Raw genomic sequence first — 23,499 nt, 5'->3', positions numbered from 1 at the left:
CTCAAGAAAAGAGAAGTGGAAACAGACAACAAACTAGGCTGGAGAGAGACCTGAGACAAAGAGATCTGAATTATACGAGAGCCGACCAGGGGAAACACAAATTATGCAGTCAAGTGTCCAACATTTGGGGAAACCGCAGGAGCAGCACACCCAGAGTGCAATGGGTGAGCCTTGCCCTGGGAGAAGCAACTTCATGATCATAGTATCTCACCTGGCAGGTAAGTAGGAGTTGGGCTAGAGCTGGGGAGGGTCGCTGCTCGGGCACCCCCCTGTCAAGTGAAGGAGATCCAACTGAGGCAGCACAAGGGAACTCTCGAAAGAAGAACAAGGCTAGAGGAAGATCTGAGACAAAGAAATCTGACTTTTACCAGAGCTGACCAGAGGAAAGCACAAACACAGTCCCCAACTACCACAAATAATGCAGTCAAGTTTCCCACATTTGGGGAAATCACAGGGGTCAGCATACCCAGAATGCATTGACTGAATCTCACCCTGGGAGAACAATCTTCATGACCATGGTATCTCCTATGCAAAATAAGTATGATTTGGGATAGGGCTGGGGAGGGCCGCTGCTCAGGAACATCTCTGTCAAGTAAAGGAGATTCAACTGAGGCAGCACAAGGGAACTCTCAGCTTGGGACAACAACTCCAGGGAGAACACATATTTTCAGATGAACATGGGAGGGCAGAAGGTTGCCTAATACTGAAGCACCCCCAAACAACAAACCAAATGCAACAACTTGTGCAAGCATTCCTGGGGGAAGGCCTGCAGCAGATGGATTTGCATATGGTGATGTCATCCAAGCAGTGGGTCAAAGATGGCTTCAACCCTCGTCTGCATATGAAAAGAGAAAAGGGGCGTGCAGGGCATGGCAGCCTTTTGCGGCGCTTGGAAGACCCCTAGTTCGCATTAAACACCTCCACCCTCCTTCGGTGTGGGGCTCATATTGGCTATGCCCCAGCCCCTGAAGCATTCAAGCTGATTTCTTGCAGCAGCTGGGCACTGTAACAGCTCCAGAGCTGATCTGTAAGGCAAGTAAAAGGGTGTGGGCCCTGCAGCACTACCTGTAGTTCGCATTGTGCGTTGGAAGGCACAAATTAAGCAGACGGGAGAAGTCAGGATAGTGCGCAAGGGCATAGAAGGGAGTGGCTCAAGAAAAGAGAAGTGGAAACAGACAGCAAACTAGGCTGGAGAGAGACCTGAGACAAAGAGATCTGAATTATACGAGAGCCGACCAGGGGAAACACAAATTATGCAGTCAAGTTTCCCACATTTGGGGAAATCGCAGGAGCAGCACACCCAGAGTGCAATGGGTGAGCCTTGCCCTGGGAGAAGCACCTTCATGATCATAGTATCTCACCTGGCAGGTAAGTAAGATTTGGGATAGAGCTGGGGAGGGTCGCTGCTCGGGCACCCCCCTGTCAAGTGAAGGAGATCCAACCGAGGCAGCACAAGGAAACTCTCGAAAGAAGAACAAGGCTAGAGGAAGATCTGAGACAAATAAATCTGACTTTTACCAGAGCTGACCAGAGGAAAGAACAAACACAGTCCCCCACTACCACAAATAATGCAGTCGAGTTTCCCACATTTGGGGAAATCATAGGAGTCAGCATACCCAGAATGCAATGAATTAACCTCACCCTGGGAGAACAATCTTCATGACCATGGTATCTCCTATGCAAAATAAGTATGATTTGGGATAGGGCTGGGGAGGGCCGCTGCTCAGGCACATCTCTGTCAAGTAAAGGAGATTCAACTGAGGCAGCACAAGGGAACTCTCATCTGGGGACAACAACTGCAGGGAGAACACATATTTTCAGATGAACATGGTAGGGCAGAAGGCTGCCTAATACTGAAGCACCCCCAAACAACAAACCAAATGCAACAACTAGTGCAAGCATTCCTGGGGGAAGGCCTGCAGCAGATGGATTTGCATATGGTGATGTCATTCAAGCAGTGGGTCAAAGTTGGCTTCAACCCTCGTCTGCATATGAAAAGAGAAAAGGGGCGTGCAGGGCATGGCGGCCTTTTGCGGCGCTTGGATGACCCCTAGTTCGCATTAAACACCTCCACCCTCCTTCGATGTGGGGCTCATGTTGGCTATGCCCCAGCCCCTGAAGCATTCAAGCTGATTTCTTGCAGCAGCTGGGCACTGTAACAGCTCCAGAGCTGCTCTGTAAGGCAAGTAAAAGGGCGTGGGCCCTGCAGCACTACCTGTAGTTTGCATTGTGCGTTGGAAGGCACAAAGTAAGCAGACGGGAGAAGTCAGGATAGTGCGCAAGGGCATAGAAGGGAGCGGCTCAAGAAAAGAGAAGTGGAAACAGACAGCAAACTAGGCTGGAGAGAGACCTGAGACAAAGAGATCTGAATTATACGAGAGCCGACCAGGGGAAACACAAATTATGCAGTCAAGTTTCCCACATTTGGGGAAATCACAGGAGCAGCACACCCAGAGTGCAATGGGTGAGCCTTGCCCTGGGAGAAGCACCTTCATGATCATAGTATCTCACCTGGCAGATCAGTAGGAGTTGGGCTACAGCTGGGGAGGGTCGCTGCTCGGGCACCCCCCTGTCAAGTGAAGGAGATCCAACTGAGGCAGCACAAGGGAACTCTCGAAAGAAGAACAAGGCTAGAGGAAAATCTGAGACAAATAAATCTGACTTTTACCAGAGCTGACCAGAGGAAAGCACAAACACAGTCCCCCACTACCACAAATAATGCAGTCGAGTTTCCCACATTTGGGGAAATCACAGGGGTCAGCATACCCAGAATGCAATGAATGAACCTCACCCTGGGAGAACAATCTTCATGAAAATGGTATCTCCTATGCAAAATAAGTATGATTTGGGATAGGGCTGGGGAGGGCCGCTGCTCAGGCACATCTCTGTCAAGTAAAGGAGATTCAACTGAGGCAGCACAAGGGAACTCTCATCTGAGGACAACAACTGCAGGGAGAACACATATTTTCAGATGAACATGGTAGGGCAGAAGGCTGCCTAATACTGAAGCACCCCCAAACAACAAACCAAATGCAACAACTAGTGCAAGCATTCCCGGGGGAAGGCATGCAGCAGATGGATTTGCATATGGTGATGTCATCCAAGCAGTGGGTCAAAGTTGGCTTCAACCCTCGTCTGCATATGAAAAGAGAAAAGGGGCGTGAAGGGCATGGCGGCCTTTTGCGGCGCTTGGATGACCCCTAGTTCGCATTAAACACCTCCACCCTCCTTCGATGTGGGGCTCATGTTGGCTATGCCCCAGCCCCTGAAGCATTCAAGCTGATTTCTTGCAGCAGCTGGGCACTGTAACAGCTCCAGAGCTGCTCTGTAAGGCAAGTAAAAGGGCGTGGGCCCTGTAGCACTACCTGTAGTTTGCATTGTGCGTTGGAAGGCACAAAGTAAGCAGACGGGAGAAGTCAGGATAGTGCGCAAGGGCATAGAAGGGAGCGGCTCAAGAAAAGAGAAGTGGAAACAGACAGCAAACTAGGCTGGAGAGAGACCTGAGACAAAGAGATCTGAATTATACGAGAGCCGACCAGGGGAAACACAAATTATGCAGTCAAGTGTCCAACATTTGGGGAAACCGCAGGAGCAGCACACCCAGAGTGCAATGGGTGAGCCTTGCCCTGGGAGAAGCACCTTCATGATCATAGTATCTCACCTGGCAGGTAAGTAGGAGTTGGGCTAGAGCTGGGGAGGGTCGCTGCTCGGGCACCCCCCTGTCAAGTGAAGGAGATCCAACTGAGGCAGCACAAGGGAACTCTCGAAAGAAGAACAAGGCTAGAGGAAGATCTGAGACAAAGAAATCTGACTTTTACCAGAGCTGACCAGAGGAAAGCACAAACACAGTCCCTTACTACCACAAATAATGCAGTCCAGTTTCCCACATTTGGGGAAATCACAGGGATCAGCATACCCAGAATGCAATGAATGAACCTCACCCTGGGAGAACAATCTTCATGACCATGGTATCTCCTATGCAAAATAAGTATGATTTGGGATAGGGCTGGGGAGGGCCGCTGCTCAGGCACATCTCTGTCAAGAATTTATAAAGTCTATACATATATATAACCAAATGTCAATATATATATATAGAACCCAGCGCTCCTATCAAAACGTATCTATTTCACCAATTTGTTGCTTATATATTTGTTGCGCTCCCTTGATAACAAGTGTGATTATCTTTAAAATTTGGTTTATTATTGGTAGAACAGTACTACCTATGGGAGCAGCATTTTATAATATATGGTGAAAATTAATAGATGATCATGAAGGTGCTTCTCCCAGGGCAAGGCTCATCCATTGCACTCTGGGTGTGCTGCTCCTGCGATTTCCCCAAATGTGGGAAAGTTGACTGCATAATTTGTGTTTCCCCTGGTTGGCTCTCGTATAATTCAGATCTCTTTGTCTCAGGTCTCTCTCCAGCCTAGTTTGCTGTCTGTTTCCACTTCTCTTTTCTTGAGCCGCTCCCTTCTATGCCCTTGCGCACTATCTTGACTTCTCCCGTCTGCTTACTTTGTGCCTTCCAACGCACAATGTGAACTACAGGTAGTGCTGCAGGGCCCACACCCTTTTACTTGCCTTACAGAGCAGCTCTGGAGCTATTACAGTGCCCAGCTGCTGCAAGTAATCAGCTTGAATGCTTCAGGGGCTGGGGCATAGCCAACATGAGCCCAACACCGAAGTAGGGTGGAGGTGTTTAATGCGAACTAGGGGTCATCCAAGCGCCGCAAAAGGCCGCCATGCCCTGCACGCCCCTTTTCTCTTTTCATATGCAGACGAGGGTTGAAGCCAACTTTGACCCACTGCTTGGATGACATCACCATATGCAAATCCATCTGCTGCAGGCCTTCCCCCAGGAATGCTTGTACTAGTTGTTGCATTTGTTTTGTTGTTTGGGGGTGCTTCAGTATTAGGCAGCCTTCTGCCCTCCCATGTTCATCTGAAAATATGTGTTCTCCCTGCAGTTGTTGTCCCCAGATGAGAGTTCCCTTGTGCTGCCTCAGTTGAATCTCCTTTACTTGACAGAGATGTGCCTGAGCAGCGGCCCTCCCCAGCCCTATCCCAAATCATACTTATTTTGCATAGGAGATACCATGGTCATGAAGATTGTTCTCCCAGGGTGAGGTTCATACATTGCATTCTGGGTATGCTGACCCCTGTGATTTCCCCAAATGTGGGAAACTCGACTGCATTATTTGTGGTAGTGGGGGACTGTGTTTGTTCTTTCCTCTGGTCAGCTCTGGTAAAAGTCAGATTTATTTGTCTCAGATCTTCTTCTAGCCTTGTTCTTCTTTCGAGAGTTTCCTTGTGCTGCCTCGGTTGGATCTCCTTCACTTGACAGGGGGGTGCCCGAGCAGCGACCCTCCCCAGCTCTAGCCCAACTCCTACTTACCTGCCAGGTGAGATACTATGATCATGAAGGTGCTTCTCCCAGGGCAAGGCTCACCCATTGCACTCTGGGTGTGCTGCTCATGTGATTTCCCCAAATGTGGGAAACTTGACTGCATAATTTGTGTTTCCCCTGGTCGGCTCTCGTATAATTCAGATCTCTTTGTCTCAGGTCTCTCTCCAGCCTAGTTTGCTGTCTGTTTCCACTTCTCTTTTCTTGAGCCGCTCCCTTCTATGCCCTTGCGCACTATCCTGACTTCTCCCGTCTGCTTAATTTGTGCCTTCCAACGCACAATGCGAACTACAGGTAGTGCTGCAGGGCCCACACCCTTTTACTTGCCTTACAGAGCAGCTCTGGAGCTGTTACAGTGCCCAGCTGCTGCAAGAAATCAGCTTGAATGCTTCAGGGGCTGGGGCATAGCCAACATGAGCCCCACACCGAAGGAGGGTGGAGGTGTTTAATGCGAACTAGTGGTCTTCCAAGCGCCGCAAAAGGCCGCCATGCCCTGCACGCCCCTTTTCTCTTTTCATATGCAGACGAGGGTTGAAGCCAACTTTGACTCACTGCTTGGATGACATCACCATATGCAAATCCATCTGCTGCAGGCCTTCCCCCAGGAATGCTTGCACTAGTTGTTGCATTTGGTTTGTTGTTTGGGGGTGCTTCAGTATTAGGCAGCCTTCTGCCCTCCCATGTTCATCTGAAAATATGTGTTCTCCCTGGAGTTGTTGTCCCCAGATGAGAGTTCCCTTGTGCTGCCTCAGTTGAATCTCCTTTACTTGACAGAGATGTGCCTGAGCAGCGGCCCTCCCCAGCCCTATCCCAAATCATACTTATTTTGCATAGGAGATACCATGGTCATGAAGATTGTTCTCCCAGGGTGAGGTTCATTCATTGCATTCTGGGTATGCTGACCCCTGTGATTTCCCCAAATGTGGGAAACTCGACTGCATTATTTGTGGTAGTGGGGGACTGTGTTTGTGCTTTCCTCTGGTCAGCTCTGGTAAAAGTCAGATTTATTTGTCTCAGATTTTCCTCTAGCCTTGTTCTTCTTTCGAGAGTTCCCTTGTGCTGCCTCAGTTGGATCTCCTTCACTTGACAGGGGGGTGCCCGAGCAGCGACCCTCCCCAGCTCTAGCCCAACTCCTACTTACCTGCCAGGTGAGATACTATGATCATGAAGGTGCTTCTCCCAGGGCAAGGCTCACCCATTGCACTCTGGGTGTGCTGCTCCTGTGATTTCCCCAAATGTGGGAAACTTGACTGCATAATTTGTGTTTCCCCTGGTCGGCTCTCGTATAATTCAGATCTCTTTGTCTCAGGTCTCTCCCCAGCCTAGTTTGCTGTCTGTTTCCACTTCTCTTTTCTTGAGCTGCTCCCTTCTATGCCCTTGCGCACTATCCTGACTTCTCCCGTCTGCTTACTTTGTGCCTTCCAACGCACAATGCAAACTACAGGTAGTGCTGCAGGGCCCACGCCCTTTTACTTGCCTTACAGAGTAGCTCTGGAGCTGTTACAGTGCCCAGCTGCTGCAAGAAATCAGCTTGAATGCTTCAGGGGCTGGGGCATAGCCAACATGAGCCCCACACCGAAGGAGGGTGGAGGTGCTTAATGCGAGCTAGGGGTCATCCAAGCGCCGCAAAAGGCCGCCATGCCCTGCACGCCCCTTTTCTCTTTTCATATGCAGACGAATCTCCTTTACTTGACAGAGATATGCCTGAGCAGCGGCCCTCCCCAGCCCTATCCCAAATCATACTTATTTTGCATAGGAGATACCATGGTCATGAAGATTTTTCTCCCAGGGTGAGGTTCATTCATTGCATTCTGGGTATGCTGACCCCTGTGATTTCCCCAAATGTGGGAAACTTGACTGCATTATTTGTGGTAGTGGGGGACTGTGTTTGTGCTTTCCTCTGGTCAGCTCTGGTAAAAGTCAAATTTCTTTGTCTCAGATCTTCCTCTAGCCTTGTTCCTCTTTCGAGAGTTCCCTTGTGCTGCCTCAGTTGGATCTCCTTCACTTGACAGGGGGGTGCCCGAGCAGCGACCCTCCCCAGCTCTAGCCCAACTCCTACTTACCTGCCAGGTGAGATACTATGATCATGAAGGTGCTTCTCCCAGGGCAAGGCTCACCCATTGCACTCTGGGTGTGCTGCTCCTGCGGTATGCCTGAGCAGCGGCCCTCCCCAGCCTATGCAAAATAAGTATGATTTGGGATAGGGCTGGGGAGGGCCGCTGCTCAGGCACATCTCTGTCAAGAATTTATAAAGTCTATACATATATATAACCAAATGTCAATATATATATATATAGAACCCAGCGCTCCTATCAAAACTTATCTATTTCACCAATTTGTTGCTTATTTAATCTTTATACATCTATTAATTTTCACCATATATTATAAAATGCTGCTCCCATAGGTAGTACTGTTCTACCAATAATAAACCAAATTTTAAAGATAATCACATTTGTTATAAAGGGAGCGCAAAAAATAAAATATACAAGCTCCTTATTTTTAAAAAATATATATAGACAGAAGAAACCCACATTCAATAAAATACAATGGAGTCAACATATATAGGCACCACTATCCATATCTAAATGTAATCAGGATCTATTTCATATTGCCCTTGATGACAACGGAATGTTTATTAAAGTGTCCAAAAAATCCTCCTGGATACAGCTGTTGTAATTTATTCGTTACTTTCCAATTGTAATTGATACATTAAATTCCTTCTTGTGGATGAACAGCAACAGTTGTAACCAACGCCTCTTATTTACTGCAGTTAAAGTTCATATGTAACTCACGTGAGTAATGAAAGAAAACAGGGGGAGAGCGCTGTGATGGTTGGTGAAACACAGCGGTATGCTACGACCCCCGTTAACCTTGGCTGGATCATATTGGCACTCGCGGTCGGGATATTTCTCCCTGCCGTGGGGTAGAGACCTCCTTTTGCTCGGTCTCAAATTGCTTTTTCCCCTTCACCGCTGTCTTTACATCAGACGTCCGCCGTGATGTAGCTCGTTCATGAACGGGCTTATATCTCAGCAATCAGAGTGTCCTGTAATCACCTTTCTTACGCGTTTCTCCGCTGTTATCCAAGAGCGGTTTCGTCAGAGGATACATCAGCAGCCTAGCAGGCTCTTTTTAAAATGCACCGGACCAATAGTATTACTAATTAGTTGATTGGATACATACATGTACTAATTGGATGCATACATGTAATGACTCACATATGGAACAACTTTCTAATTGCAATTGCACATATAAAGGCATTTCATAATATAAAAATAAGCAACATGGTGATTAAAAATAATAATAAAATAAGCAACAAGGTGGTTTAAAAAATAACAGAAAATATATAATCTATATACAGATTAACCTATAATCTTTCAATCAATACCTCATATCTATAATCACATATACATAATTCAGAGACTCAGCACTAAGGATCCCCATTTACTTATATAAAACTGTCAAAGTCAGAAAAATATCACTATGCACACTGCCATATCTGCACCTCATGCGAGCTCCCGCTGCGCGTGCAAGAGCTCTCCCGTGCGTGCGCATACTCGCAGTCGCGTGCACCCGCAGGCGCACGATATGCGGATTTACGGTAGAGTTTGTATGCGTCTAGCGGGCGACTCAATCGATATATATTTTAACCATATAATGTATTTTGTAGATTATGGTCCCTTTGATAGAATCTGAAAGTTTAGTTAATATAGCATGTTCATGGACAGAGAGATCCCTCTTTGTTTGATACGAAGGGTCAGACATGAGTCATACAGTGGTGTTTAGTATCCATCGGAAGAGTATTTAATTAGCAATATTCCGGTGTTGGTTTGAAGCAGATTAATCGCTCGTGCGAATAGTTATGGACATAAGAAGTTTATGTACTTTTACTATTATTTGCACTTACTTATCCATGCGGCGGGAAACCTAGTTTCCCACCCACCTGAGCAGTTGGAAATAGTCACAGCCCACCTGTATGAATCAACCTATAACCTTTTGTTATAATGCGAAGACGAATTCCTGTGTCCAATGAACAATGAGATTGTAGGGACCATTGAATTGTATTGTGTGTGTGGGGCATAAATAGACAAGCCGATCATATCCAGCTCTCACTCTTCAACGGTTCTCATTGCTGATAATCGGGAGCTGGATATCCAGAGGCGCATGCGATCGTTCCCCTTGGGCGTAAGTTTTTCTCCGCAATCATATTGTCTTTATTGGTATTGTGGGCCATATCTCTCTCTCTCTCTCCTCTCCTCTTTCTCTCATTTTTTTCCTTAAACGTACTTGTATTGTATTGTATTTCCTGTGTAGTTATCTGGTTAGTTAGTCTATGTTATATTGGTAGTGTATGACTTGTATTGTATTATTCTTTTGCAAGTATAACATTCATATAAGGCGTTAGACCCTAAGCCCGGCATTTGTGTATTTCTTAGGGTGTTAAGTATTCTCTGGTCTGTCGGAGACGCTCGAACAGCTTTAAGTTAATAAGGTAACATTGTGTTGCATCTACACCCCACCATTACACTAAGGTTTTTCCTGTATAATACATTGTTCATGGTTTACATGCAAAGGTTTAACATTGTGAGCGTCTGCGCCGCTGGTGATCTCCTCGTGGTCCCGAGCGTACGCTACGCTAAGCGATTGTTACGCAACGTGCGTACCCTTACGGTACTCCAGACGTCAATAGCGTACAGTGTTCTTAGGCCTCTTAAAGGGTTTTAAGTAAGATAAATATTTAGCTTTATCAATTGGCAGCTCGTCCGTCCTTCACATATCTGCACTAGGTAATTTCAGCAGACATTATCCATCAGCAAAGGGCGGGAGGTCATATTCCTCGTAGTGCTGTCTGGATAAGCGTCTGCTTCGCTTAGTAAAGGGTGCTGAGGGAATCCGGAACCGGAGGTAAGAACAACACGCTAGTGTCTTTTAAAACTGTTTATTTCTGTCTTGCGTACGCACGCACATATCTGCATTTCTTTTCATTTTCGTGTATTTTCATATATCACTCTTCTGTTTGCCATTTTATAATTGATAAACGTGCTAAGAGAGATTTGCCGCTATTTCATAGTTAAAGAGTAAAAGTAATACATTAAGGTGTAAATTGAAAAGCACGCACGCAGCTCTACCTAAAGATACAAGGAGAGATTGGTGTGGTGTTCGGTAGATGATCGAGGATCATCTACATTGATAAACGTGTAAAATTGTGTTACGGTGGATATTTGCTTTGTGTACACGTGTCTCTAACAAAGGGTGAGACTCGCGTACGCAACTCAAAGGCCGACGCACGCAGCGTATATTACGCAACGGAGCGTCCGGGTACGCCCACGTAACTCAAATCACACGCTAGTGTTATTGTAACAGGCGAAAAGGTGGCAACGCGATAAATAGCGCAAATCTATTTTAGTGTCCGAAATTTAGATTAACAGATCCTTCTCCAAATTTACAACACATCTGGTCTAAAGGAAAGAAAATTTCTGCGCAGAAATAGAAATAGAAACAAAAGTGTACATGTGGTGAGTGAGTGTTTGCATATATAAGTTTATACAATTTTTTGAGGTTGAACCACAAGAAGTCGAGTTCTCGCAGGGTACATACATGTAAGTGACGTGCATGGTGGCAAGGGAGGCATCCTTTGTTAAACATAAAATCTGAGCATTAGAGTATAGCAGACCAGGAGGTCTATTGTAGCACAGACCAGGAGGTCCGGAATTGACCAGGAGGTCCAGGTACAGCAGACAAGGAAGTCCGCTATAAATAGAGAAAAGAGCACAACCCAGGGGGTTGGTGCAGAACCCATATAGGCCATTAAAGCTCATGCTGAAGGAATTCGCAGCCGCAATTTTCGATTCCACTGGTCGCTCTGCACATAAGATTAGTTGCTTATGTGCAGACTGATTGTACCGCACGTAATTGTGTGCATTAGTTAATCTGACCAGTACCATTTGTGTACGAAACGGGTCATAAACACTATTTGTACATTCTGACGTGATTTGTGTAATTTTTTATTTTCTGAAGGGAAGTTCGCTGGTCACTCAGGAATTATCCAACAACCAACAGTTACTGGAAAGGGTTAATGCTCTGCGGATCACACTCACATGTTCCAGTAAACGAAGGTTCATAGGGGCCCTGGGTCGAGTACGCCAGCACTAGGGCAGTGTGTAGGTCGTATTGGTCGGCGTGGGCGAGTGAGTGAGGTACTCGGTAAACCGCCACCGTCAGCCTATCTTGAACATTTTGGTTTTTGTAAGGGTTCGCTGAAGACCCTGATTGAAGGTCAGAGGTGGTGAAAGCAACACCTACAGGTATGGGGGCCAATTGTTCAGGTAGGGGGCGATCAACCTCGGTTCGGGTTGATTCAGTAAACCGACCAATCGGGTCGGCAAGGTACGTAAAGTGTGAAAAATACGGTTCACACACAGAGGTTTTATGTGATGAATGGGAGAGAATGACGGTACATGACGGGGAGAAGTTCCCAAGAGTAGGCAGCTTTAGCCCAGAAGTGTTACAAAATCTAAGGAGGAGGATATGTCTCATTAAATCAACAAAGAGACGGATTAAACATTATGATTATTTGCAGTTATGGCAACAGGAGGGTGAAATACAGAGAGGATTGGCTCAGGCGGCAAGATCTAACCCTATCAGGAAACTGATAGCCACGGCACCGCCGCCACCATACATATCAGGAGAGAAATCGGTTGCGGAGAATGACGCATTAGGGTGTAACAAACAAACACTTAGCAACTGTGTAAATGTTAATAAGTTAACCAATGCAAGTATTAACCCGTGCAAGTTGTACCCTGTTTTGAACTTTCCCCAGGAGTGTGATCAAGAGGACGAATCGGCAACAATATCGGCGCTCTCTCTAGCAGCCACCATATCAGAAACAACAGTAGGCACGGCCCAACCCTTAAGATTAGTAACAAAGGCCCCTAGCGGAGGGACAGGTGAGGTCGTATCAACAGGTAAGTACGGCACCATACACTATGCTGAAACCATTTCACCACAGGCTGTAGAATCTACACAGAATGATGTTATTAAACTTGCTCCCGTTAGGGTAATAGCAGTTCCAAATGGGAAAACGGACACTACAGGAGTCACTCCTATCAGGAACATTGCCATGTACAGCCCGTTTTCCCGAATGGAATTAAGAACCATAGTGTCTGAATTCCCTGACCCTAGGAAAGACTTAGTTGCTAGCCAGAAATACATCAGTGACCTAGGGAACACTTTAGAGCCCAATAACAAAGACTGGCAGGTATTGCTGAGGGCTTGTTTACCCTCCAATGTCGACTCAGCTCAATTTTTAGCTGACTGTGGATTGGATCAGGATGTACCTCTTACAGATGTGTACAACAAAGACAATGTAAAAAGGATAAGTTTACAGTTAAAGGAGTATTTTCCAGCTGTAGTTAAATGGAACAAGATTTTCTCCATTAAACAAAAGGAGTCAGAAACAGCTGCAGAGTATTTTCACAGGGCATTACTAGATATGGCAAAATACACAGGCATAGAAGACATTAAAACAAACATAAACCATCGAGAAGTAGCAGTATCTGTACTAATGGATGGTTTAAAAGAGGCATTAAAGACAAGGGTACAGACCACGCAACCATGTTGGCGAGGTCTGTCGGTGGCTACTTTGAGAGAGGCAGCTGTGGATCACGATCGGAATATCACCAGACACAGGGAATTACAAGGTGATAAGTTAATGGCCGTAAGTATACAGGCCCTGACCACAAGGCAGCCTTTGTATAAATCACCAAACCCTGTGGGTAAGTCGAATGTGGTAACCTGTTATTTCTGTCATAGAGAGGGACACTTTGCACGAGACTGTAAATCGAGAAACATACAAAAGTCTTTTCAACCCCCTAGACAACGACACGACATACGACATTGGGAGCAGGGTCCGCAGAAACGGAGTTATGAGCCACATGCAGGGGAAACAAAAAGATACCCCCCGAACAGAGACTGGCAAGCCTCTGGCAGTTCCCAGTTAACCCCTTCACAAGTAGTTGCTGCCAGCGGGATTCAGGGAGGTCACCATACCCAATAGGGGTGTGGCCATACCTGTAATCTGCAGCCAGTAAAATTGATTGCAAGTCTTGGTAGTGAACCCGAAATTGCAATTGATGTAGCTGGTAAAACATTAAACTTTCTTGTAGATACGGGGGCGGCCAAATCAGTGATAAATTCGACAGTGGGCATGAGAACCACTGGTAAGACAATTCCAGCCATGGGAGTAACGGGAGTAGTCCAGCATTACCCTGCTAGCAAACCAGCCGAGATTACAATAGGGCCTTTACATACCAAGCATTCCTTTTTGCTGGCTGCATCGGCACCGACAAATCTCTTGGGAAGAGACTTATTGTGTAAAATGGGGTGCGTCATTTATTGTACTCCTGAAGGTGTATTCTTGGACATACCTGAGAATCACGCTCAGGAAGTGCGAGACATGTTAGACTCCCCATCAAAATTAATGTCACATACCATTATGACAAATAGGACTCCATCCCAAGTAGAAGAAATGCCATCCCAGATACCAGAGTCACTGTGGACTAAAGACGGACAAGACACTAGATTGATGGCAAACGTAGCTCCAGTAGTTGTGCAAGTAAAAGATGGTAGGATAGCTCCAAAAATCCCACAATACCCTCTGAAGCCAGAGGTGGAGTTAGGAGTATACCCAGTAATAGAGCGCTTGCTACAACAGGGCATCCTGGTAAGAACATCCAGCACAGCCAATAGTCCCATCTTCCCTGTGAAAAAGAGTGGGGGGAGGGGTTACCGGCTAGTGCAGGATTTAAGGGGGATTAACAAAATAGTTGAGAGTCAGTTCCCCGTAGTGCCAAATCCAGCTGTCATCCTTATGCAAATCCCTCCCACTGCGAAATTTTTCACTGTTATTGACCTCTGCTCCGCTTTCTTTTCGGTACCTCTGCACCCTGACAGCCAATATTTGTTTGCATTTACATACAGAGGAGTCCAATACACATGGACTCGATTACCACAAGGTTTCATAGACAGTCCAAGTATATTTTCCCAGGCTTTGCATGATTGTTTACAGTCTTTCCAACCAGAGAGTGGATCAATATTGATACAGTACGTGGGTGATTTACTACTGTGTTCAGATTCATTGGAAGCATCCCTGAAGGATACGAAACAGCTCCTGTTTCATCTTTCAGACACAGGACACAAGGTTTCCAAAGACAAGTTGCAATTATGCCAAACTAAAGTAAAATATTTGGGACACTGTCTAACACAAGGACTGAGACACCTGACCGCTGATAGAATTCAAGCAATTAGAGACATGACTCTGACTCAAACCCAGCAACAGATCAGAACGTTTTTAGGAATGTGTGGGTATTGCCGTAACTGGATCCCAGGATTTTCCATTCTAGCATTACCTTTGCAGGAGATGGTCTCCTCAAACAAGCCTGATCGGATTTCGCACACAGACGAGTCCGAGATGGCATTTGAGAGACTTAAACAGTGCCTAACGCAGGCACCAGCATTAGGTATGCCAGACTATGGGAAACCCTTTGAGCTGTACGGAACAGAAAGTGCTGGTTGCGCAGCAGGCGTCCTAACCCAAAAGCACGGTGATGCCAGCAGGCCGGTAGCATACTACAGCGCTCAGCTAGATACGGTAGCGCGATCCCTCCCCACATGCTTGCGAAGCGTTGCTGCGATAGCATTGCTAGTAACGAAAAGCGAAGATGTAGTGCTAGGTCACAACCTCACAATTCATACACCACATGCAGTGTCAGCCTTGCTAAATTCTGCCCAAACCAGACACGTCTCATCAGCGCGGTTTACAAGATGGGAATTGGCACTAATGGCCCCCGTAAACATCACCATAAGGAGATGCAGTGCATTAAATCCTGCAACATATCTCCCAGGTGTGCCTGGACAGGCACAAAGGGTGGAGGATGAGAGTGGTGGGGAAGGAGAATTTAATACAAAGGAGGACACACATGATTGTATGGAATATTTGACCCAAAATTTTACCGCAAGGCCTGACATCAGTGACAACCCACTGGAAGATGTAGATCTTACCTTCTACACGGATGGTAGTTGTCACAGACAGTCGGACTCGGGAGACTTGTGTACTGGATACGCAGTCGTAGATGATCAAGGCACCATAGAAGCAGAACCACTAGGCCCACCTCACTCAGCCCAGGTTGCTGAACTGGTCGCCCTAACCAGAGCATGTGAATTGGCTAAGGGCAAATCAGCCAATATCTACACCGACTCTAGATACGCATTTGGGGTAGTCCATGATTTCGGAGCCCTATGGCGCCTCAGAAATTTCATGACGGCAGCTGGTACACCGGTAGCGCATGCAGCTCACATCAAAAGGCTTCTAGCAGCGATACAGGAACCCGACAGAGTGGCTGTTATCAAGTGTAAAGCACACACATATAGCCAGGACCCAGTATCACTTGGTAACAGCCGAGCAGATGAAGCTGCTAAGTTAGCAGCTGGTACCCCCAGACAGACAGACAGACACCACACAACTGATGGTATTTAATACCATCAACACACAGAAGTTGTGTGAGATGCAAAATTTGTGTTCCACACAGGAAAAGGCAGTCTGGAAGGCAAAAGGATATGGCCAGGAGTCCTCAGGACTCTGGACGGATGGACAGGGTAAACCAGTGGCCCCCAGAGCATATCTTCCATGTTTAGCTGAGGCAGCACACGGGCTGACTCATCTGGGCAAGGAGGGAATGTGCAAGTTGGTAAGAGCATATTGGTGCGCCCCAGGATTTTCATCTCATGCAGGTAAGAGAGCAATGTCATGCCTTACCTGTTTGAGGAAGAACATCGGAAAGGCAATACCAACAGAACCATCTCATATCCCACCTACAGGCGGCCCTTTTCAGGTAATACAGATTGACTTTATTCAATTACCCCCTTGTCGAAATTTGAAATATGTACTTGTTTGTATAGATGTATTCTCAAATTGGGTTGAAGCATTTCCTGCGGCCACAAATACCACTATGTTTACTGCTAAGAAAATTGTGCAGGAATTTGTGTGTAGATATGGTATCCCTAGAATAATCGAAAGTGATAGGGGTACCCATTTTACAGGTGATGTCTTTCAAGGAATGTGTAAGTTGATGGGAATTGATAGTAAGCTGCACACTCCATACCGTCCACAGGCGAGTGCGAAGGTGGAAAGAGTGAACAGCACTATTAAAAATAAACTGAGCAAAGTTATGGCAGAAACAGGATTGGCATGGCCAGAAGCTTTACCCATAGTACTGTACAGCATCAGAACCACTCCCAGGTCCCCTCTTAATCTGTCTCCCTTTGAAATCTTGTTTGGTCGACAACCGCATGTTATGATTAACCCTCAGGATGATTTGAAGTGTAACAATGAAGTGACTGTAAAGTACCTGATTAACATGAGTAAACAGCTAAGGAATCAAAATGATAATTTGAAGTTATTGATTCCTGATTTACCAGATAGTAATTGTCATGACATTGAACCTGGGGATTATGTAATGATACGGAATTTTCTACGCTCAGGTTGCCTTATTGACAGATGGTCAGACCAAGTCTTATTGACTAGCACTACAGCATTGAAGGTTGTCCAGAGAGAGACTTGGGTTCATTCGTCCCATTGTAAGAAGGTTGCTGATCCAGAGAGGTCCCGTGATAAGGAACAGACGGTAGAGGAAGTTGTATCACTGGAGTGTCTGTTCCAGGAGGACTGAGGCGGCACCTGAGCATTGAAAATCACAAGATCAAAAGCAGTTGTCGATTCCCTGTTCCCTTTTATTGTTTTTCTCCACTTCCCATCCCCTCTCCCTCAAATTATTTTTTCCCCCTTCTCATTCTTCTTCGTTTCCTCCTATAAGATGGACTTGCCCCAAGAGACTGTGATCCGGATTTTCCTGTTGACCATGATGTTGACCAGAGCAGTCTGTTCCGGCGAGAGTACCATGGAGGTCGAGAAAGGTTCTGGAATGGGTTCTGATGACAAAGATGGAGGCGTAGTTTTCCAAGAACAACTTAACCAACAAGTAAAGGCGAGTATCAGAAAACGATCCGATAGCATTGACAATAGAAGGAATTGTGAAGGATTGTTAGCTGAAGAAAACTGTATCTGTAGGCTCTGTGACAATGTAGTTGAGGATGGGTGCATCAAGAAATGCCAATCCAGTTTTAATATCCACATGGACCGGCAGCCCTTGAGTGACTATCACTCCTTAGTGGGTAGTGTGTTAAATCAAACAGATTGTTGGGTATGCTCTCAAGTACCTCAAGGTCATAGCAAATCAGGACTAGTACCATTTCCTTTAATGGTAGGGGAGGTACTTGAGCTAAAGGGTGGGGGACCGGTGGACAGGAGGTTTAATATCTCCAGTCCTCCTAGTTTGAAGCTCCACCAATATCATGTGGATAGATCCCTAATATGTTTTAACATTTCCAATCCCCGAAAGTCGGGAAATTGGGAAGTGTCATGGAGTAACCAAACCATGACCTTTTCATATAGAGCAGATAGAATGCCGACAGATACAGAGCTTATACGCCACATAGCCAGTAGAGAAAAATCTTTCCGATATAGGTATACCCTAGGAAGTAGGATTACGAGAGTTGGAGAGGTATCACCAGGATACTGTGCACATATCGTACAAGCTGATACGTGTACTAGACAGATGGGAGAATTAGGGTTAGGAGATTTCACATGGAAGATGTGTAATATGGTTATGTCCTACTCCGTCCCATATGTTCTCCCCGATAATGCATATTTCATATGCGGGAGGAAGGCGTATAAGTGGCTTGCCCCAAACTCTGAAGGATTGTGTTATATTGGAAAAGTACTGCCTGAAGTAATGACTGTATCACATGCCAAAATGAAAGATATACACCGTGTTGCCCAAGCTCCTTATACTCACACCCACTACGAGCACGTAGTTAAACGGCACCTGATAGAAAGAACAGAGCATCCGGCCTCTGACATGATCCATGAATCCACCGGGATTCAGGTTCTACTCGCGTTAGACATCACTTGCACCGCCAGAGGAGTGTTGAATTATAAATACATATCTGCGCTTGCAAATTTGTTAGACAATATCACAGAAATGTATGATGACACTTTTAGGTATACTGGAAGAGAGCTTCAAGCTTATAAAACAGAACTGGTCCAGCATAGAATGGTTCTTAATTATCTCACAGCAGTAACAGGTGGATATTGTGTCACACTGGCAACGCAGTACGGCGTGAAATGCTGCACATATATAACGAATAGTACCGAGGATCCGATCGAGGTCATAGACCAAAAGATGGACGATATTCTCCAATTAAAGTGGGAATTTCGCAGGAGACATAATCTCACCCTTGCTGCTGTGGGTAATGAGCTGACTGGTTGGGTGTCATGGTTGAACCCGTGAAATTGGTTCTCTGGTTTAGGAGAATGGGCTCAAGGAGTCATAATGGATGTAGGGAAGTTTCTTCTATGTATCTTAGGTGTTGTCATAACGATTGGCTTGACATTTAGATGCGGTCAGGCTTTAATGAAGTGCAAACGTAGTACCAGGGTAATGAGTCTAAGGAGTGAGGAAATTGTAATTCCAATGGATTTGATTTATGACCCAACTGTAGAAACAATGATGTGATGAAAATGCGATTATACGGTCCGTTTCTTTCACCTGTTTTTCCGGTTTTTCCAAGGTAAAAAGACCCACTTTTTGACGAGGAATTTGATGACCCTGTATACAGACAACTGATGGATTAAAGAAGAAGTTTTGACAACCTTATACACAGATATTTGATGAACTATGCCATAGACCCCCAGTTTCCCTAGAAATTTTAAAATTACGCTAGCCCAACACTTTTGTAAGTCTATGGACATTGACAAAGCTTTTTGCCCACACCTTTTGACAAAAGCCCAAAGAAGACTGCATTCAACAGACACCGAACAAGACTTCAACCGACAAATGTTCATTAACCTGACATAGAATACCACTGCATTTACCATAATTGTGTCTTATCTTCATCTCTACAACCTTCAGGTAATTACACACATAGGGGTAAATTTACTAAGGTCCCGATTTTGACCAAGATGCCGTTTTTTTATCAAAGTGTCATCTCGGTAATTTACTAAGCAATAATCACGGCAGTGATGAGGGCATTCGTAATTTTTTGGAAGTCCAACAAAAAAATACAAATGAATACACCATTGGTCAAAACGCGGCTGTTTAAGTATGAATCTCGGTAATTTACTAAGAAGTGCAAAGCAAAAAAAAAACAAACACTGCCGTGAAAAATTACAACTCGTACAAAAGTGCTAAAAAAAAACAGACCTGCTTTTTTAATCCGTGATTGTATAGGCATGCACGGATCCATGAGATCCGTGCATGTATATCAGTGGGAAGGGGTTGGAAAGTGGTTATTTTCTTAAAAAAAATTGCGTGGGGTCCCCCCTCCTAAGCATAACCAGCCTCGGGCTCTTTGAGCCGATCCTGGTTGCAGAAATATGGGGAAAAAATTGACAGGGGTTCCCCCATATTTAAGCAACCAGCATCGGGCTCTGCGCCTGGTCCTGGTTCCAAAAATATGGGGGACAAAAAGAGTAGGGGTCCCCCGTATTTTTAAAACCAGCACCGGGCTCCACTAGCTGGACAGATAATGCCACAGCCGGGGGTCACTTTGATATAGTGCCCTGCGGCCGTGGCATCAAAAATCCAACTAGTCACCCCTGGCCGGGGTACCCTGGGGGAGTGGGGACCCCTTCAATCAAGGGGTCCCCCCCCCAGCCACCCAAGGGCCAGGGGTGAAGCCCGAGGCTGTCCCCCCCATCCAATGGGCTGCAGATGGGGGGGCTGATAGCCTTTTGTGATAATGAAAATATATTGTTTTTAGTAGCAGTACTACAAGGCCCAGCAAGCCTTCCCCGCATGCTGGTACTTGGAGAACCACAAGTACCAGCATGCGGCGGAAAAACGGGCCCGCTGGTACCTGTAGTACTACTACTAAAAAAATACCCCAAAAAAGACAAGACACACACACCGTGAAAGTAAAGATTTATTACATACATGCACACAAACATACATACATACTTACCTTATGTTCACACGAGGGTCTGTCCTCTTCTCCAGTAGAATCCAAGGGGTACCTGTTGAATAAATTCTACTCACCAGATCCCGGGTTCCAGGGTCCTCGGGGCAACCATTTGTAATCCAGGTACTTGCATAAAATAACAAAACGGAAAGCCGAGCCACGAACTGAAAGGGGCCCCATGTTTTCACATGGGACTCCTTTCCCCGAATGCCAGAAACCCACTCTGACTTCTGTCTAAGTGGGTTTCTTCAGCCAATCAGGGAGCGCCACGTTGTCGCACCCTCCTGATCGGCTGTGTGCTCCTGTACTGAGTGACAGGCGGCACACGGCAGTGTTACAATGTAGCGCCTATGCGCTCCATTGTAACCAATGGTGGGAACTTTCTGCTCAGCGGTGACGTCACTTTAGGTCAACCGCAGGGCAGAAAGTTCCCACCATTGGTTACAATGTAGCGCATAGGCGCTACATTGTAACACTGCCGTGTGCCGCCTGTCACTCAGTACAGGAGCACACAGCCGATCAGGAGGGTGCTACAACGTGGCGCTCCCTGATTGGCTGAAGAAACCCACTTAGACAGAAGTCAGAGTGGGTTTCTGGCATTCGGGGAAAGGAGTCCCATGTGAAAACATGGGGCCCCTTTCAGTTCGTGGCTCGGCTTTCCGTTTTGTTATTTTATGCAAGTACCTGGATTACAAATGGTTGCCCCGAGGACCCTGGGACCCGGGATCTGGTGAGTAGAATTTATTCAACAGGTTCCCCTTGGATTCTACTGGAGAAGAGGACAGACCCTCGTGTGAACATAAGGTAAGTATGTATGTATGTTTGTGTGCATGTATGTAATAAATCTTTACTTTCACGGTGTGTGTGTCTTGTCTTTTTTTGGGTATTTTTTTTAGTAGTAGTACTACAGGTACCAGCGGGCCCGTTTTTCCGCCGCATGCTGGTACTTGTGGTTCTCCAAGTACCAGCATGCGGGGGAGGCTTGCTGGGCCTTGTAGTACTGCTACTAAAAACAATATCTTTTCATTATCACAAAAGGCTATCAGCCCCCCCATCCGCAGCCCATTGGATGGGGGGGGACAGCCTCGGGCTTCACCCCTGGCCCTTGGGTGGCTGGGGGGGGGACCCCTTGATTGAAGGGGTCCCCATTCCCCCAGGGTACCCCGGCCAGGGGTGACTAGTTGGATTTTTGATGCCACGGCCGCAGGGCACTATATCAAAGTGACCCCCGGCTGTGGCATTATCTGTCCAGCTAGTGGAGCCCGGTGCTGGTTTTAAAAATACGGGGGACCCCTACTCTTTTTGTCCCCCGTATTTTTGGAACCAGGACCAGGCGCAGAGCCCGATGCTGGTTGCTTAAATATGGGGGAACCCCTGTCAATTTTTTCCCCATATTTCTGCAACCAGGATCGGCTCAAAGAGCCCGAGGCTGGTTATGCTTAGGAGAGGGGACCCCACGCAATTTTTTTTTTGGATTTTACAGTGTTTAATTAAAAAAAAAAAAAAAAAAATGAACCCCAGCACGGATCACACAGATCCGGCCGAGATTCATTGTAAAAAAGTCGGCAGTGTTTTGCTAATCACTGCCGTAAAAATAAAAAAATAAAACACGAATGACATCGACATCGGAACAAAAGAAAAACCCGAATACGACAGCTTAGTAAATCCGTCGTAACAAATTTAAAAAGTTGCAGTTTTACACTTTCGATGTCATTCGTGATTGAACTTTGACCTGAAACGGGAAAACACGAATCTTAGTAAATTTACCCCATAGTCGATAGGGAATACCCGCACAGATATCAGCATTCACATATTCCCCCATTCATGTATCATCACCAAAAATGTGCTCCCCCATTTTGTTACAACCACAGCCGAAAAGAGCTCGGTAAAGTTTGACAGCCCATCCACAGACCCGTACCACGGGATAAGAAGGAATTCAAATGTATACTTCGCAATACCTCGAAGCTTGATTTAAAACACGTACGGCACGATAATACATGACCCCCCAAACATGGATTCATACACACATGCTTCTGCTATCTCAATAGGTCATACCCTTTTCCTACCTTCTCCTCTCCTCCCTTACCCAATCATAGAAATGTATTTACACTTGATATATATTTTTCTCGTTTTGAAATGTTTTAGGAAGTGGCAGTTATTGTTGACTGCCAAAGGGTGGACTGTCAAAGTCAGAAAAATATCACTATGCACACTGCCATATCTGCACCTCATGCGAGCTCCCGCTGCGCGTGCAAGAGCTCTCCCGTGCGTGCGCATACTCGCAGTCGCGTGCACCCGCAGGCGCACGATATGCGGATTTACGGTAGAGTTTGTATGCGTCTAGCGGGCGACTCAATCGATATATATTTTAACCATATAATGTATTTTGTAGATTATGGTCCCTTTGATAGAATCTGAAAGTTTAGTTAATATAGCATGTTCATGGACAGAGAGATCCCTCTTTGTTTGATACGAAGGGTCAGACATGAGTCATACAGTGGTGTTTAGTATCCATCGGAAGAGTATTTAATTAGCAATATTCCGGTGTTGGTTTGAAGCAGATTAATCGCTCGTGCGAATAGTTATGGACATAAGAAGTTTATGTACTTTTACTATTATTTGCACTTACTTATCCATGCGGCGGGAAACCTAGTTTCCCACCCACCTGAGCAGTTGGAAATAGTCACAGCCCACCTGTATGAATCAACCTATAACCTTTTGTTATAATGCGAAGACGAATTCCTGTGTCCAATGAACAATGAGATTGTAGGGACCATTGAATTGTATTGTGTGTGTGGGGCATAAATAGACAAGCCGATCATATCCAGCTCTCACTCTTCAACGGTTCTCATTGCTGATAATCGGGAGCTGGATATCCAGAGGCGCATGCGATCGTTCCCCTTGTGCGTAAGTTTTTCTCCGCAATCATATTGTCTTTATTGGTATTGTGGGCCATATCTCTCTCTCTCTCTCCTCTCCTCTTTCTCTCATTTTTTTCCTTAAACGTACTTGTATTGTAT

At 45.9% G+C, this 23,499-nt stretch overlaps 13 non-coding genes across 13 annotated transcripts; 5 read left to right on the top strand and 8 right to left on the bottom strand.

Annotated features, from left to right (window-relative positions):
• Nucleotides 1–63: 63 nt before the first annotated feature.
• LOC134986471 (U1 spliceosomal RNA) lies at nucleotides 64–226 on the bottom strand. The gene has a single exon (XR_010192342.1). It is a non-coding gene; the product is annotated as a U1 spliceosomal RNA (small nuclear RNA).
• A 152-nt stretch (nucleotides 227–378) lies between these two features.
• LOC134986385 (U1 spliceosomal RNA) lies at nucleotides 379–542 on the bottom strand. The gene has a single exon (XR_010192277.1). It is a non-coding gene; the product is annotated as a U1 spliceosomal RNA (small nuclear RNA).
• Nucleotides 543–1,213: 671 nt separating this feature from the next.
• On the bottom strand, nucleotides 1,214–1,376 carry LOC134986397 (U1 spliceosomal RNA). Its single transcript, XR_010192288.1, has one exon. It is a non-coding gene; the product is annotated as a U1 spliceosomal RNA (small nuclear RNA).
• Nucleotides 1,377–1,528: 152 nt separating this feature from the next.
• On the bottom strand, nucleotides 1,529–1,692 carry LOC134986354 (U1 spliceosomal RNA). Its single transcript, XR_010192248.1, has one exon. It is a non-coding gene; the product is annotated as a U1 spliceosomal RNA (small nuclear RNA).
• Nucleotides 1,693–2,363: 671 nt separating this feature from the next.
• Nucleotides 2,364–2,526, bottom strand: LOC134986449 (U1 spliceosomal RNA). Its single transcript, XR_010192325.1, has one exon. It is a non-coding gene; the product is annotated as a U1 spliceosomal RNA (small nuclear RNA).
• A 152-nt stretch (nucleotides 2,527–2,678) lies between these two features.
• On the bottom strand, nucleotides 2,679–2,842 carry LOC134986339 (U1 spliceosomal RNA). Its single transcript, XR_010192234.1, has one exon. It is a non-coding gene; the product is annotated as a U1 spliceosomal RNA (small nuclear RNA).
• Nucleotides 2,843–3,513: 671 nt separating this feature from the next.
• LOC134986455 (U1 spliceosomal RNA) lies at nucleotides 3,514–3,676 on the bottom strand. The gene has a single exon (XR_010192330.1). It is a non-coding gene; the product is annotated as a U1 spliceosomal RNA (small nuclear RNA).
• Nucleotides 3,677–3,828: 152 nt separating this feature from the next.
• Nucleotides 3,829–3,992, bottom strand: LOC134986380 (U1 spliceosomal RNA). The gene has a single exon (XR_010192273.1). It is a non-coding gene; the product is annotated as a U1 spliceosomal RNA (small nuclear RNA).
• A 1,079-nt stretch (nucleotides 3,993–5,071) lies between these two features.
• On the top strand, nucleotides 5,072–5,235 carry LOC134986514 (U1 spliceosomal RNA). Its single transcript, XR_010192383.1, has one exon. It is a non-coding gene; the product is annotated as a U1 spliceosomal RNA (small nuclear RNA).
• Nucleotides 5,236–5,387: 152 nt separating this feature from the next.
• Nucleotides 5,388–5,550, top strand: LOC134986445 (U1 spliceosomal RNA). The gene has a single exon (XR_010192324.1). It is a non-coding gene; the product is annotated as a U1 spliceosomal RNA (small nuclear RNA).
• Nucleotides 5,551–6,221: 671 nt separating this feature from the next.
• LOC134986491 (U1 spliceosomal RNA) lies at nucleotides 6,222–6,385 on the top strand. The gene has a single exon (XR_010192360.1). It is a non-coding gene; the product is annotated as a U1 spliceosomal RNA (small nuclear RNA).
• A 152-nt stretch (nucleotides 6,386–6,537) lies between these two features.
• Nucleotides 6,538–6,700, top strand: LOC134986413 (U1 spliceosomal RNA). The gene has a single exon (XR_010192299.1). It is a non-coding gene; the product is annotated as a U1 spliceosomal RNA (small nuclear RNA).
• Nucleotides 6,701–7,143: 443 nt separating this feature from the next.
• On the top strand, nucleotides 7,144–7,307 carry LOC134986351 (U1 spliceosomal RNA). The gene has a single exon (XR_010192245.1). It is a non-coding gene; the product is annotated as a U1 spliceosomal RNA (small nuclear RNA).
• The last annotated feature ends 16,192 nt before the right edge of the window (nucleotides 7,308–23,499 follow it).

Source organism: Pseudophryne corroboree, assembly GCF_028390025.1.
Source record: "Pseudophryne corroboree isolate aPseCor3 chromosome 7 unlocalized genomic scaffold, aPseCor3.hap2 SUPER_7_unloc_3, whole genome shotgun sequence".
Taxonomy (NCBI): domain Eukaryota; kingdom Metazoa; phylum Chordata; class Amphibia; order Anura; family Myobatrachidae; genus Pseudophryne; species Pseudophryne corroboree.
This window is presented reverse-complemented; position numbering and strand designations above follow the sequence as displayed.